A 10,557-nucleotide genomic window follows, 5' to 3' on the forward strand; every position below is an offset into this window, starting at 1 on the left:
AATAAATAAAAATATATAAAAAAAATTAAACAATAATGTTAAAAAAAAATGCCTTATATGTAAAAAAAAAAAAAAATCTAGTCCCTTCACTATTTTTCTAATACCACCTTCACCTCCTCCATTCCAATCCCCTTTCCAACCTCCATCCTAATCCTCTCCTCCATCTCAATCCCTTCCCTAAATTTACAAACAAACACAACACTAAGGCTAGGTTTAGCATAACCTATAGAATCCATCTTTTTATCTTTTTTTCATCACATCATCTCTCTACTTTTCTGTATATCTTTTCGTAAAAAGACAAAAAAATACACTTTTCTAAGACACCGCAAACCAAAAATGAGTCCCACATCCATCCTAATCCCATCCCACCATCTACACTCCAAAACAAAGAGGCCCTATAAGAGTTTCTAGAGGAAGATAAGATATGTATCGGTACTTCTCTTAGGCTTTGTTTGGAAAGTAAGTTTGGACTAAAATAGTTATATAGGACAAAATTAATTATTTTAGCTAAATAGAATAAAATATCATATCTAATTCATAATTGTTCAATTTTTATTTCATAAAAGTCAAAAAAGTCTAGGATTTGTTTGGGAAGTGGGTTGACTTTTTGACTATTTTAGCCTGAGGCTAAAAAGTCTCGTTTGAGATAGATTTTTTTGACTTTTTTGACTTTTGTAAGAGAAAGAATGTAATGATTATGGATTAGATGTGATGTTTTGTCTTATTGGGATAAAAAACCTTCTTTTTTTTTTTGGTTGTGTGTGGCTATTTTAGCCCAAAAAGCTCCAAACCTAACTTTCCAAACAAGTTCTATCTCAAACGAAACTTTTTATTTCTAAGTTAAAATAGTCAAAAAGTCAACTCCCATTCCAAACGAACTCTTACTAGAATAAGGTCATGGTAACAAGTGCTCATATGTACTTATTAAGAAGTAATTAATTAATAAATAAAATTATAATATAAGATTTTTTATATTAGAATTTTATAAGATAAAAGATATGTAATATTTTCATAACAATTAGAGTTCCTTAACATTTTCATAGAAAAATTATCAGTTCTTCACAAATAATATATTTTTTTTCACAAAAAAATTTCAATTATTCAAAGAAAAATTTTATAGAGAATTTTTTTTGTGATGAGTTGAAATTTTTGTAATAATATTATTGAGAGATCTTAATTAATAAAAAAAATATATATTAGATCTCTCCTATTATTTAAAATTAGAGAAGAATGTTTCATTAATTTAATTAATAATTAAAAAATTATTAAAATTATAATATATATTATTAAATTAGTGCTTCAGAAACACTTATATTAGATTTGAAAAGTTGGTAAAAGGCTGGCTTTTTGTTTTTTAGTTTAATATTTATTTATGGTGTTAAATCAAATTAAAATGACCAAAATATTTTTACTCAACATAAGAAATTTATTTTTATATTTTTTTATCATAAGCCCTAATTTGCAATTTTACACTTGCATTTTTTGCCCTTCCCAAACTAAGGTCAAGTTTGGCATCCTCAAAAAAATTCAAAAAATCAAAAAGTCACTATTCTATTTAAGTCACATCATCTTATTTAAATCACATCACCTCTCTATCACATCATTTCAAACCCAACTCATACACAATCCATATTTCATAAAAAGTCAAAAAGTACACTTATTTAGGACATCCCAAACAATCCCTAATTTTATTACGTTTTTGACCATTTAAGTTTTTAGAAAATGATAAAAAAAGTGACTTTTTATGAAAGTTCCAAAACGGCACCATATTAGCATTAGTCAAGGAGGACAAAACGCACTTTTCGAGACCTAAGCAAAGATGTTAATTGTTGACAATCAAGGGATAATTTGGGCATAAACAAAATAAGAGTGGAGTGATTATGCAAGATTAATCATACATTTTCCAATTTTAGAATTTTAATAATGTGGTAGGGAATAAATAATAATAAAATAAGGTCAAACTATGATATTATAGTGAGATTCACTCTCATTAACTAATCTTAAAAGTCAAAAAGTCACTAAAAAATTAAAAGTCTTATAATCTATATCAAAAAATCAAAAAAAAAAAATCTCTATATTTTTTGCGCATCTTTTAGTAAAAAATTAAAAAAATTATTTTAAATATACTAATTTTTTATATTATATTTTAATCAAAAAATTAAAAACCTATTAAAAAAATTTAATCCCAAACCTGACTTAGGCATAGTTTGGGAAGTTAGTTTTGGTGAGTTAGGGGCTAAAATAGTTGCAAAAAATAAAATAGGTTATTTTAGTCACAAAAAACAAAATATCAAATCCAACCCATAATCATTACACTCCTCTCTCACAAAAAAAAGTTAAAAAAGCTAAAAATTCAAAAAATCCTTCCCAAACTAAATTTTTTAACCTCAAATTAAAATAGACAAAAAATTAAAAAGTCAAACAATCAACCCACTTCCCAAACGGAAGCTTAAGCTTCCAATCATTGTTGTTATGCAAATATCTTGTAACTCCTCCAACAAACAGGTACGTGGTTAGATATTTTTGATTTGAGAGCTAAAGCAGTCTACCCAGTTCTTTATTTATTTATTTAAAAAAGTTTTTCACAAGCCCACTTTTCGAGACGAGGCACATTCAACCACCAGTACCAAACTACATATAGTGTAGTTTATGGAATTACTTATTTATTTATTTATTTTTTAAATTTATGTCTAAGTATTTTATATTACTTTTTTTTATAATTTATGAAATAAAAATAATTTAAAAGTAGGAGAAAAAGTGTTTTTAATTTTTTTTTAATACCAACTTTTAACTTGTTAAAAACTAGTAACAAAATTACAAATAATTTTTTTTAATGTCTGTCATCACTTTTGTTCATAGTAATACCTCTAACTATTTTGTACAAAAACGCTCATGCCAAACAAGCTCTAAATATTAGAATTTTGATCGATTATGTCGACATTTCTATTTGATTTCATAAGATTATATTATATGATTGTACTTTTAAAAACTAACAGTCTATACCTATCAAATTGTTTAAGTATATTTAATATATATATATATATATATCAACCATTTGTGAAGTTGAAATAAAAATTTATTGACGTAGATTTTTTAATAAATTTTTTTTATCACTCTTCATCAGCAATACCTCCACCGTCAAAATGCTTTTTTGGTTTAAATCATCAAGCCTCTTTGATTTAAAAATTACTTTGAAAACTTCATTTATTAATACATTATTTTTATCCTTTCTTTTTTTACGTGGGACAAAGTTTCATCAAGATAAATAAAGAAATATAAATTAAAGTTTTGAAAATTTGAAAATAACTTCAAATTTTCTAAAATAATTCAATAAAATTGACCATTGAACGACACCAGTTTTGAAAAATATTAATATGATGTATTCAATGTTCATGTCCAAGCTATATATTTGTTATTATATCATTTGTTTCAAATATATGGGTTGCCATCCCACATCGATTGCGGATAATATTCTCAATTATCTTGTTTCAAATATGTGTTGCCATCCCACATCGATTGTATATAATATTTAGAATAGACTTATAAGATAGCATTGGACACTTCCATTGTGGAGGCGTCCTTGGGAAATCAAAGGAATAAATCCGTGCGGCTCTCCAGCTATCATGCTTTAGGCCAAAGCGGACAATACTTCTAGGTGTTGGCTGGGCAATGTGTTGTCCATGCCTCAAGGTGGTAGTTGGGCTATGTGTTCGCCATGAACACTACAAATAATGTACAAGATAGTCCACAGTACCTCCTTCATCATAGAAGCGCCTTTTTATTAAAAAAGAAAGCCCGCATAATCAAATTCTCAATAAATTTTTTGACCCTTTTTTTTTTTGGACAAATAGATTTACTAGTCCGGTTATCAATAGATTCAATAATGAGAATCGACCATGATCAGATCGGGCTAGAAAAACACAACCTTAGAGCTGGCAAATCTGAATGGCCAATAATATTTCATGTAACCACAATGCACATGGTCTTGTCTAAATGCAAGCATCATAATCAAACATTCAATTTTTTTCATAAAATACTTTCACACCTAAAACTAATCCCACTTTATAACAATTTGTTGGAAATGGTTGAAAAATTCTGGGTAAAAACAGAATTTTTTGCTAACTTTAATCTATTATTGAGGTGGGACCCGTATGTCTATTTTGGCGGGTCTAAGCGGTAACGCGTTCTATGCCGCGTTGTGATTCACGTGGTATATTTGGTTGCTCAAAACCATTATCGCGTGAATGGGAAATTGAAGCCAAAGTGAGCTCCACGGAAATGGAGTTTTGGTGGAAATTCCTTAAGGTTGGAAAATGGCTTGTCCCACATTGATTTGGTGGGATGTTTTGAGTGGGTTTATAAGGCACGGGATTGGACCTCGGGGCACACCCCAAGGGGTGCCCAAGTTTTGTAGAGAGGGAGGTTATGGGCAAAATGGGCTTGACCCATTGGATCCAAAAATCACCACACGGGCTTGACCCATTGTCTCAAATCATTTCTTTTTATACGGTCAAACTTATCGTATGACAAATAAATAATTTGAAATATGTGGAGGGAAAAATAGGGACATAAGATCTTGTGTGGCTAGATGATTGGCCTTACTAATGTCACGCACACAATTTATTAGCCTCTATAGTAAGGTGGTTGAGTAAAAGCCATGGGATATTTTAGAAATTTTAATAATACCATTGTATGGCATACTTCTTATAACTGTGATGTTAATAATATATTTGTAACGAGTTGAATCAAATTAAATTTATTTATTTATTTATTATTTTTTTGGGTATCTGTTAAATAATATTCTTAATTTGTTTGTGGGTTCGGGCATTGACTCGAGTTGAGTTGGTATGAATTTACAAATCCTTTGAATTGTGTAGTTTTATAATAGTTCTAGTGTCGTGAACCATTCTATTTAAATTCATAAAAACAAATTATATTACGTCTCGATTTCAACTTCGTAAGGCCCGTTTGGCAAAATTTTTAAATTTTTATTTTTTGTTTTTTGTTTTAATTATTCTTAGATCTTGAGTATTGAATAATACATAATTTTAGGTTACGTTTGGTAGAGTTTTGTAAATATGATTTGAAAGTATGAGTTGTATTTTGAGTTTGTGAGTTATGGAATTATGATTTGAGTGTAGAAAATTTGTTCGGTTATAGTTTTTGAATAGAGTGTGGAATTGAGTTTTGAAAGTTTGATCTGACATGTGAAGTAAGAAAATTTTTTTGGTTATGAGTTTTGGAAAGAGTTTTCAAAACTTAATTCAAATTATTATAACTCAAAACAAAACATACTACTTTCACACTATTGAAAATTCTGATCAACACTAATAACCAAACTCTTTTTAGAATTCTATTAAAAAAAATTATTGTTAATAGAAAATAACATTAATCAATTTTTTAATTGAAAATGCTACAGAGGAAATAATTTTTTTTCAAAATAAATACTCAAAAAATTAAAATCATAAATATTTAAATAATTTAAATAATCTAAAATATTTAAAAAGTGAAAAATTAAAATAAATATTCAAAAAATTTAAATCGTAAAAATTTAAATAATTTAAATATTCAAAAATTTTAAATAATTTCAAATATTAATATTTTAAATTTAAAAACAACTCTACACTCAAATCGTAACCAAACACATAAAACAAAAGTCAATTATGAAATTATTTTTAAAACGCATAACCAAACGCATAACTCGAAACTCCATACGACTTTCACAACTCTACACCTAAATCGTAACCAAATACATAACAAAAAAATTAAAATACTTAAAAATATTTCTATAAAATAGAGTTTGAATTTATTTTAATAAAATATTTTAAAATTTAAAAACTGGGAATCGTAATATTTTGAAATTAAAATATTTAAAAATATTCAAAAAATTTAAAAAATGCATAACATATTTAAATATTAAAATATTTAAAATCTTAACAAAATTAAAATATTTTGAAAATATTTAAAATATTTAAAAAATTAAAATATTGATTTGAATTAAGTTTTGAAAAACGTTTTGAATTATGTATTTGGTTATGAGTTTTGAAAAGTAACAATTCTGTTTTAAATTGAGTTTTGAGAAATGGGTGTAGAATTATGATTTGAAAGATCCAAACAAACAACACACTGAAATCAACGGGTGGAACCATATTTTGAGAGACTTTCCCAACGGAGCCTCAATTTTTGAGACTTATTTGCTTATCATTTTGGTTCGCACCTCTGTAATCATTTTGTGAGTTCAAATTATAATAGAAAAAAGTTAATGAATTGAATATTAAGTTCATATGTAGCACTCACCAAACAAACAAACGTGCCATATGTATTGTAAAATTTTAATCTATTAGTTACGATTAATATAAATAAATGGAGAGGTGAAAAAAGACATTAGGGGCTATTTCGGAATTGATTCTCTTAATTGATTTTTTTTATGTTTTAAGAAAAGATGTATAAAAAGTAAAAAAGTGTTCTGATTTGATGTTTTGACATTTTGACTATTTTCATAAAAAACGCACATGCCAAACAAGCTCTAAATATTAGAATTTTGATCGATTATGTCGAGATTTCTATTTGATTTCATAAGATTGTATTATATGATTGTACTTTTAAAAACTAACAGTCTATACCTATCAAATTGTTAAAGTATATTTAATATATATATATATATATATATCAACCATTTGTGAAGTTAAAATAAAAATTTATTGATGTAGATTTTTTAATAATTTTTTTTTATCACTCTTCATCAGCAATACCTCCACCGTCAAAATGCTTTTTTGGTTTAAATCATCAAGCCTCTTTGATTTAAAAATTAATTTGAAAACTTCATTTATTAATACATTATTTTTATCCTTTCTTTTTTTACGTGGGACAAAGTTTCATCAAGATAAATAAAGAAATATAAATTAAAGTTTTGAAAATTTGAAAATAACTTCAAATTTTCTAAAATAATTCAATAAAATTGACCATTGAACGACACCAGTTTTGAAAAATATTAATATGATGTATTCAATGTTCATGTCCAAGCTATATATTTGTTATTATATCATTTGTTTCAAATATATGGGTTGCCATCCCACATCGATTGCGGATAATATTCTCAATTATCTTGTTTCAAATATGTGTTGCCATCCCACATCGATTGTATATAATATTTAGAATAGACTTATAAGATAGCATTGGACACTTCCATTGTGGAGGCGTCCTTGGGAAATCAAAGGAATAAATCCGTGCGGCTCTCCAGCTATCATGCTTTAGGCCAAAGTGGATAATACTTCTAGGTGTTGGCTGGGCAATGTGTTGTCCATGCCTCAAGGTGGTAGTTGGGCTATGTGTTCGCCATGAACACTACAAATAATGTACAAGATAGTCCACAATACCTCCCTCATCATAGAAGCGCCTTTTTATTAAAAAAGAAAGCCCGCATAATCAAATTCTCAATAAATTTTTTGACCCTTTTTTTTTTGGACAAATAGATTTACTAGTCCGGTTATCAATAGATTCAATAATGAGAATCGACCATGATCAGATCGGGCTAGAAAAACACAACCTTAGAGCTGGCAAATCTGAATGGCCAATAATATTTCATGTAACCACAATGCACATGGTCTTGTCTAAATGCAAGCATCATAATCAAACATTCAATTTTTTTCATAAAATACTTTCACACCTAAAACTAATCCCTACTTTATAACAATTTGTTGGAAATGGTTGAAACATTCTGGGTAAAAACAGAATTTTTTGCTAACTTTAGTCTATTATTTAGGTAGGACCCGTACGTCTATTTTGGCGGGTCTAAGCGGTAACGCGTTCTATGCCGCGTTGTGATTCACGTGGTATATTTGGTTGCTCAAAACCATTATCGGGTGAATGGGAAATTGAAGCCAAAGTGAGCTCCACAGAAATGGAGTTTTGGTGGAAATTCCTTAAAGTTGGAAAATGGCTTGTCCCACATTGATTTGGTTGGATGTTTTGAGTGGGTTTATAAGGCACGGGATTGGACCTCGGGGCACACCCCAAGGGGTGCCCAAGTTTTGTAGAGAGGGAGGTTATGGGCAAAATGGGCTTGACCCATTGGATCCAAAAATCACCACACGGGCTTGACCCATTGTCTCAAATCATTTCTTTTTATACGGTCAAACTTATCATATGAAAAATAAATAATTTGAAATATGTGGAGGGAAAAATAGGGACATAAGATCTTGTGTGGCTAGATGATTGGCCTTACTAATGTCACGCACACAATTTATTAGCCTCTACAGTAAGGTGGTTGAGTAAAAGCCATGGGATATTTTAGAAATTTTAATAATACCATTGTATGGCATACTTCTTATAACTGTGATGTTAATAATATATTTGTAACGAGTTGAATCAAATTAAATTTATTTATTTATTTATTATTTTTTTGGGTATCTGTTAAATAATATTCTTAATTTGTTTGTGGGTTCGGGCATTGACTCGAGTTGAGTTGGTATGAATTTATAAATCCTTTGAATTGTGTAGTTTTATAATAGTTCTAGTGTCGTGAACCATTCTATTTAAATTCATAAAAACAAATTATATTACGTCTCGATTTCAACTTTGTAAGGCCCGTTTGGCAAAATTTTTAAATTTTTATTTTTTGTTTTTTGTTTTAATTATTCTTAGATCTTGAGTATTGAATAATACATAATTTTAGGTTACGTTTGGTAGAGTTTTGTAAATATGATTTGAAAGTATGAGTTGTATTTTGAGTTTGTGAGTTATGGAATTATGATTTGAGTGTAGAAAATTTGTTCGGTTATAGTTTTTGAATAGAGTGTGGAATTGAGTTTTGAAAGTTTGATCTGACATGTGAAGTAAGAAAATTTTTTTGGTTATGAGTTTTGGAAAGAGTTTTCAAAACTTAATTCAAATTATTATAACTCAAAACAAAACATACTACTTTCACACTATTGAAAATTCTGATCAACACTAATAACCAAACTCTTTTTAGAATTCTATTAAAAAAAATTATTGTTAATAGAAAATAACATTAATCAATTTTTTAATTGAAAATGCTACAGAGGAAATAAATTTTTTTCAAAATAAATACTCAAAAAATTAAAATCATAAATATTTAAATAATTTAAATAATCTAATAAATTTTAAAAGTAAAAAATTAAAATAAATATTCAAAAAATTTAAATCGTAAAAATTTAAATAATTTAAATATTCAAAAATTTTAAATAATTTCAAATATTAATATTTTAAATTTAAAAACAACTCTACACTCAAATCGTAACCAAACACATAAAACAAAAGTCAATTATGAAATTATTTTTAAAACGCATAACCAAACGCATAACTCGAAACTCCATACGACTTTCACAGCTCTACACCTAAATCGTAACCAAATACATAACAAAAAAATTAAAATACTTAAAAATATTTCTATAAAATAGAGTTTGAATTTATTTTAATAAAATATTTTAAAATTTAAAAACTGGGAATCGTAATATTTTGAAATTAAAATATTTAAAAATATTCAAAAAATTTAAAAAATGCATAACATATTTAAATATTAAAATATTTAAAATCTTAACAAAATTAAAATATTTTGAAAATATTTAAAATATTTAAAAAATTAAAATACTGATTTGAATTAAGTTTTGAAAAAAGTTTTGAATTATGTGTTTGGTTATGAGTTTTGAAAAGTAACAATTCTGTTTTAAATTGAGTTTTGAGAAATGGGTGTAAAATTATGATTTGAAAGATCCAAACAAACAACACACTCAAATCAACGGGTGGAACCATATTTTGAGAGACTTTCCCAACGGAGCCTCCATTTTTGAGACTTATTTGCTTATCATTTTGGTTCGCACCTCTGTAATCATTTTGTGAGTTCAAATTATAACAGAAAAAAGTTAATGAATTGAATATTAAGTTCATATGTAGCACTCACCAAACAAACAAACGTGCCATATGTATTGTAAAATTTTAATCTATTAGTTACGATTAATATAAATAAATGGAGAGGTGAAAAAAGACATTAGGGGCTATTTCGGAATTGATTCTTTTAATTGATTTTTTTTTATGTTATAAGAAAAGATGTATAAAAAGTAAAAAAGTGTTCTGATTTGATGTTTTGACATTTTGACTATTTTCATCAAAAACGCTCATGCCAAACAAGCTCTAAATATTAGAATTTTGATTGATTATGTCGAGATTTCTATTTGATTTCATAAGATTGTATTATATGATTGTACTTTTAAAAACTAACAGTCTATACCTATCAAATTGTTAAAGTATATTTAATATATATATATATATATATCAACCATTTGTGAAGTTAAAATAAAAATTTATTGACGTAGATTTTTTAATAAATTTTTTTTATCACTCTTCATCAGCAATACCTCCACCGTCAAAATGCTTTTTTGGTTTAAATCATCAAGCCTCTTTGATTTAAAAATTACTTTGAAAACTTCATTTATTAATACATTATTTTTATCCTTTCTTTTTTTACGTGGGACAAAGTTTCATCAGGATAAATAAAGAAATATAAATTAAAGTTTTGAAAATTTGAAAATAACTTCAAAT

The sequence above is a fragment of the Camellia sinensis genome, unplaced genomic scaffold (genome assembly GCF_055761805.1).
Source record: "Camellia sinensis isolate YWXY unplaced genomic scaffold, ASM5576180v1 Unanchor1, whole genome shotgun sequence".
Taxonomy (NCBI): domain Eukaryota; kingdom Viridiplantae; phylum Streptophyta; class Magnoliopsida; order Ericales; family Theaceae; genus Camellia; species Camellia sinensis.